The sequence below is a fragment of the Pseudorasbora parva genome, chromosome 9 (assembly GCF_024679245.1).
Source record: "Pseudorasbora parva isolate DD20220531a chromosome 9, ASM2467924v1, whole genome shotgun sequence".
Classification (NCBI taxonomy): Eukaryota; Metazoa; Chordata; class Actinopteri; order Cypriniformes; family Gobionidae; genus Pseudorasbora; species Pseudorasbora parva.
In genome coordinates, this window is record NC_090180.1 from 1,202,501 (window position 1) to 1,208,575 (window position 6,075).

Below are 6,075 nucleotides of genomic sequence, written 5' to 3' on the forward strand. Positions count from 1 at the left end.
TGCCTGTCTGGATTTGAAGAGAGAGAGAATAACTGAACAGTCCTAACGCTCGCTCCTTGATCCTCTCGATTTCTAAAGGCACAAACACTTTCCCTGTGAACATTATTTGCCTCTAGGGTTCGATAACAAGCTCCGTGCACTCTCAGAGACTGGCGAAAGTCTTTCCTCTTCATTTGGGAGTGTGTGAGCTGCTCTAGATTCAGGTTAGAGCTCCTAATGTTGTTTTGTCCTGCTGAGTTGAGGACCTACAGCTGTTTTTATAGCTTGACGGGCAGGAGCAGATCTACTCCCTGGGTGGCAGGCTGCAAAACTTGTGCTTGTCCTGGTTATGGCTGTCCTATATTCTCTCTTTTGGGGTTTTTATAGAGTATTTCAGTTCGGTAGATGCTCCTAATGTACTCAGATGTGGTGATAGGCTTAAGTGTTTTACTCATTTCTTCACTAATGATGTGACAATGTCTAATTGATGATCATGTTATTATGTACACTTCAAAAAATGCTCTTCTTTTTTAGTATTTTTGTCTTGTTTCCAGTCCAAATATCTAAATAATCTTAAATCAAGATGCATTTACTAGATCAGTAAAACGACATATGATTGCATGTTTGCTTGTTTTGTTGAAAATAAAATCTAAATGAAGTGAGTTTTTGCTTAAAACAGGCAAAATGATCTGCCAATGGGATGAGAGAAATAATCTTATTTCTGTTTGAAATCTTGTTTCTTGTTTCCGTCCCAATCAGAAATCAGATTATTTCTCTCACCCCATTGGCAGATCATTTTGCCTGTTTTAAGCAAAAACTCTCTTCATTTAGATTTTATTTTCAACAAAACAAGAAAAAATAGCATATGTCGTTTTACTGATCTAGTAAATGCATCTTGATTTAAGATTTGTTAGAAATTTAGACTGGAAACAAGACAAAATGACTGAGGAAGAAGAGCATTTTGTGCAGTGTATTTGTTAAGTTCATTAAAATGAATAAAACTGATGTCTAAAAATGTGTCAACTGTGGTCCGCTTGTTATTTGTTGAGTTGCTCATAGCAGTCTCTGCCTCAGTTCTCAGTGATTACATAAATGTGGCATAAATCTCTTGAGAAATGTCACCGTTATGTTAGCACAAACAAAACAGCCACTTGACGCAGTTGGGTCAGGCTTTGTTTTCATTTTTTACACCTATATTTAAGACTCACAGCTTTTTGTGCATGTTTGCAACGCCGGCCAAAACCACAAGATACTTCAGACGCCACATGAGACGTGCCATGTGTGGTTCGCGGGTCGACAGAATCAAATCAACATATTTTGTTGTACGTCATGGTTGTGCAATCTAAAATATTAAACGGTCTGTTCAATCACAATTTGGTATGGTTACAAAAGAAACAAATAAACAAGGCAGCAGCTATTACACTAAATAAAAAGTGATATATTCTCTTTACACCATTTAAAAGAAGCAGTTCTCTGCAATATGTCTAAATAGAAATGTTGACAGATTCATACTATTTGCACCTCAGTGTTGTTGTACATTAACAGGATGCAATAATAACAGAGTGTAAATATTATATTTATTAAAATATTACATTGACGTTGCCTTAATGCGACAATAAACGCCCTCCCTACACCGACCCTTTAATTATCATTAATCATTTCGTTAGGCACTTTATCTCCACTTTTAGAACATTTTCTTCATTTTTATTGAAAGTAATTTCCTTTCTGATGTGATGTGTGATGGGAAAAGAGAAAAGAACGAGCTCTGCGAAAGGCGAATTCGAACCTGTGTCGATCGCGCTGAAACCTAGATCTAAAAGCCTTTACTGACCTAACACTGACCTTTAAAGATCTAACCCTTTTTCTGACTACACCACTGAAGATGTTGAAACACTGACAAATTTAAAAGAAGGTTACCGAATGACTCTTTGCCTTGGTTAAGTTGGGCTCAGCAACCAGAGGTAAAAATGATTTGGAGCTTAGCTCCATATATGTGTTTGAGTAAATCAATAGCAGATGGCCAGACTGGGTAAGCCCAGCTCAGGCTGGAAACCTGTACGTTTTTTTATCCTGCTTCTGTTACAAATCTGCGGAGGACGAGCAGGCTTATCCACCTGGTGTGCTATTGGCGGGATTAACACGATGACGATAGAGAGGGATCGCAAAGAGCTTTTTGTTTACATTCAACATGGCGGTCACCGAAACGCAGCAAACCATTGATAAATCGGGTCACGCCTCTTGTGCTCTGATTGGCTGAAGGACTATCCAATTGTGTTCAGAGTCATTTGAACTATGCCCGTTGATCACGCCTCTTGTGCTCTGATTGGCTGAAGGACTATCCAATTGTGTTCAGAGTCATTTGAACTATGCCCGTTGATCAGGCCTCTTGTGCTCTGATTGGCTGAAGGACTATCCAATTGCGTAGAGTCATTTGAACTATGCCCGTTGATCACGCCTCTTGTGCTCTGATTGGCTGAAGGACTATCCAATTGCGTAGAGTCATTTGAACTATGCCCGTTGATCACGCCTCTTGTGCTCTGATTGGCTGAAGGACTATCCAATTGTGCTCAGAGTCATTTGAATAATGCCCGTTGATCACGCCTCTTGTGCTCTGATTGGCTGAAGGACTATCCAATTGCGTAGAGTCATTTGAACTATGCCCGTTGATCACGCCTCTTGTGCTCTGATTGGCTGAAGAACTATCCAATTGCGTAGAGTCATTTGAATAATACCCGTTGATCACGCCTCTTGTGCTCTGATTGGTTGAAGGACTATCCAATTGCGTAGAGTCATTTGAACTATGCTCGTTGATCACGCCTCTTGTGCTCTGATTGGCTGAAGGACTATCCAATTGCGTAGAGTCGTTTGAATAATGCCCGTTGATCAAGCCTCTTGTGCTCTGATTGGCTGAAGGACTATCCAATTGCGTAGAGTCGTTTGAATAATGCCCGTTGATCACGCCTCTTGTGCTCTGATTGGCTGAAGGACTATCCAATTGGCGGGATTAACACGATGACGATAGAGAGGGATCGCAAAGAGCTTTTTGTTTACATTCAACGTGGCGGTCACCGAAGCGCAGCAAACCATTGATAAATCGGGTCACGTCTCTTGTGCTCTGATTGGCTGAAGGACTATCCAATTGTGTTCAGAGTCATTTGAACTATGCCCGTTGATCACGCCTCTTGTGCTCTGATTGGCTGAAGGACTATCCAATTGTGTTCAGAGTCATTTGAACTATGCCCGTTGATCACGTCTCTTGTGCTCTGATTGGCTGAAGGACTATCCAATTGTGTTCAGAGTCATTTGAACTATGCCCGTTGATCACGCCTCTTGTGCTCTGATTGGCTGAAGGACTATCCAATTGTGTTCAGAGTCATTTGAACTATGCCCGTTGATCACGCCTCTTGTGCTCTGATTGGCTGAAGGACTATCCAATTGTGTTCAGAGTCATTTGAATAATGGCCGTTGATCACGCCTCTTGTGCTCTGATTGGCGGAAGGACTATCCAATTGCGTAGAGTCATTTGAATAATACCCGTTGATCACGCCTCTTGTGCTCTGATTGGCTGAAGGACTATCCAATTGCGTAGAGTCATTTGAACTATGCCCGTTAATCACGCCTCTTGTGCTCTGATTGGCTGAAGGACTATCCAATTGCGTAGAGTCATTTGAATAATACCCGTTGATCACGCCTCTTGTGCTCTGATTGGTTGAAGGACTATCCAATTGCGTAGAGTCATTTGAACTATGCCCGTTGATCACGCCTCTTGTGCTCTGATTGGCTGATGGACTATCCAATTGCGTAGAGTCATTTGAACTATGCTCGTTGATCACGCCTCTTGTGCTCTGATTGGCTGAAGGACTATCCAATTGTGGTCAGTCATTTGAACTATGCCCGTTGATCACGCCTCTTGTGCTCTGATTGGCTGAAGGACTATCCAATTGCATAGAGTCATTTGAACTATGCCCGTTGATCACGCCTCTTGTGCTCTGATTGGCTGAAGGACTATCCAATTGTGTTCAGAGTCATTTGAATAATGCCCGTTGATCACGCCTCTTGTGCTCTGATTGGCTGAAGGACTATCCAATTGCGTAGAGTCATTTGAATAATGCCCGTTGATCAAGCCTCTTGTGCTCTGATTGGCTGAAGGACTATCCAATTGCGTAGAGTCGTTTGAATAATGCCCGTTGATCACGCCTCTTGTGCTCTGATTGGCTGAAGGACTATCCAATTGGCGGGATTAACACGATGACGATAGAGAGGGATCGCAAAGAGCTTTTTGTTTACATTCAACATGGCGGTCACCGAAACGCAGCAAACCATTGATAAATCGGGTCACGCCTCTTGTGCTCTGATTGGCTGAAGGACTATCCAATTGTGTTCAGAGTCATTTGAACTATGCCCGTTGATCACGCCTCTTGTGCTCTGATTGGCTGAAGGACTATCCAATTGTGTTCAGAGTCATTTGAACTATGCCCGTTGATCAGGCCTCTTGTGCTCTGATTGGCTGAAGGACTATCCAATTGCGTAGAGTCATTTGAACTATGCCCGTTGATCACGCCTCTTGTGCTCTGATTGGCTGAAGGACTATCCAATTGCGTAGAGTCATTTGAACTATGCCCGTTGATCACGCCTCTTGTGCTCTGATTGGCTGAAGGACTATCCAATTGTGCTCAGAGTCATTTGAATAATGCCCGTTGATCACGCCTCTTGTGCTCTGATTGGCTGAAGGACTATCCAATTGCGTAGAGTCATTTGAACTATGCCCGTTGATCACGCCTCTTGTGCTCTGATTGGCTGAAGAACTATCCAATTGCGTAGAGTCATTTGAATAATACCCGTTGATCACGCCTCTTGTGCTCTGATTGGTTGAAGGACTATCCAATTGCGTAGAGTCATTTGAACTATGCTCGTTGATCACGCCTCTTGTGCTCTGATTGGCTGAAGGACTATCCAATTGCGTAGAGTCGTTTGAATAATGCCCGTTGATCAAGCCTCTTGTGCTCTGATTGGCTGAAGGACTATCCAATTGCGTAGAGTCGTTTGAATAATGCCCGTTGATCACGCCTCTTGTGCTCTGATTGGCTGAAGGACTATCCAATTGGCGGGATTAACACGATGACGATAGAGAGGGATCGCAAAGAGCTTTTTGTTTACATTCAACGTGGCGGTCACCGAAGCGCAGCAAACCATTGATAAATCGGGTCACGTCTCTTGTGCTCTGATTGGCTGAAGGACTATCCAATTGTGTTCAGAGTCATTTGAACTATGCCCGTTGATCACGTCTCTTGTGCTCTGATTGGCTGAAGGACTATCCAATTGTGTTCAGAGTCATTTGAACTATGCCCGTTGATCACGCCTCTTGTGCTCTGATTGGCTGAAGGACTATCCAATTGTGTTCAGAGTCATTTGAACTATGCCCGTTGATCACGCCTCTTGTGCTCTGATTGGCTGAAGGACTATCCAATTGTGTTCAGAGTCATTTGAATAATGGCCGTTGATCACGCCTCTTGTGCTCTGATTGGCGGAAGGACTATCCAATTGCGTAGAGTCATTTGAATAATACCCGTTGATCACGCCTCTTGTGCTCTGATTGGCTGAAGGACTATCCAATTGCGTAGAGTCATTTGAACTATGCCCGTTAATCACGCCTCTTGTGCTCTGATTGGCTGAAGGACTATCCAATTGCGTAGAGTCATTTGAATAATACCCGTTGATCACGCCTCTTGTGCTCTGATTGGTTGAAGGACTATCCAATTGCGTAGAGTCATTTGAACTATGCCCGTTGATCACGCCTCTTGTGCTCTGATTGGCTGATGGACTATCCAATTGCGTAGAGTCATTTGAACTATGCTCGTTGATCACGCCTCTTGTGCTCTGATTGGCTGAAGGACTATCCAATTGTGGTCAGTCATTTGAACTATGCCCGTTGATCACGCCTCTTGTGCTCTGATTGGCTGAAGGACTATCCAATTGCATAGAGTCATTTGAACTATGCCCGTTGATCACGCCTCTTGTGCTCTGATTGGCTGAAGGACTATCCAATTGTGTTCAGAGTCATTTGAATAATGCCCGTTGATCACGCCTCTTGTGCTC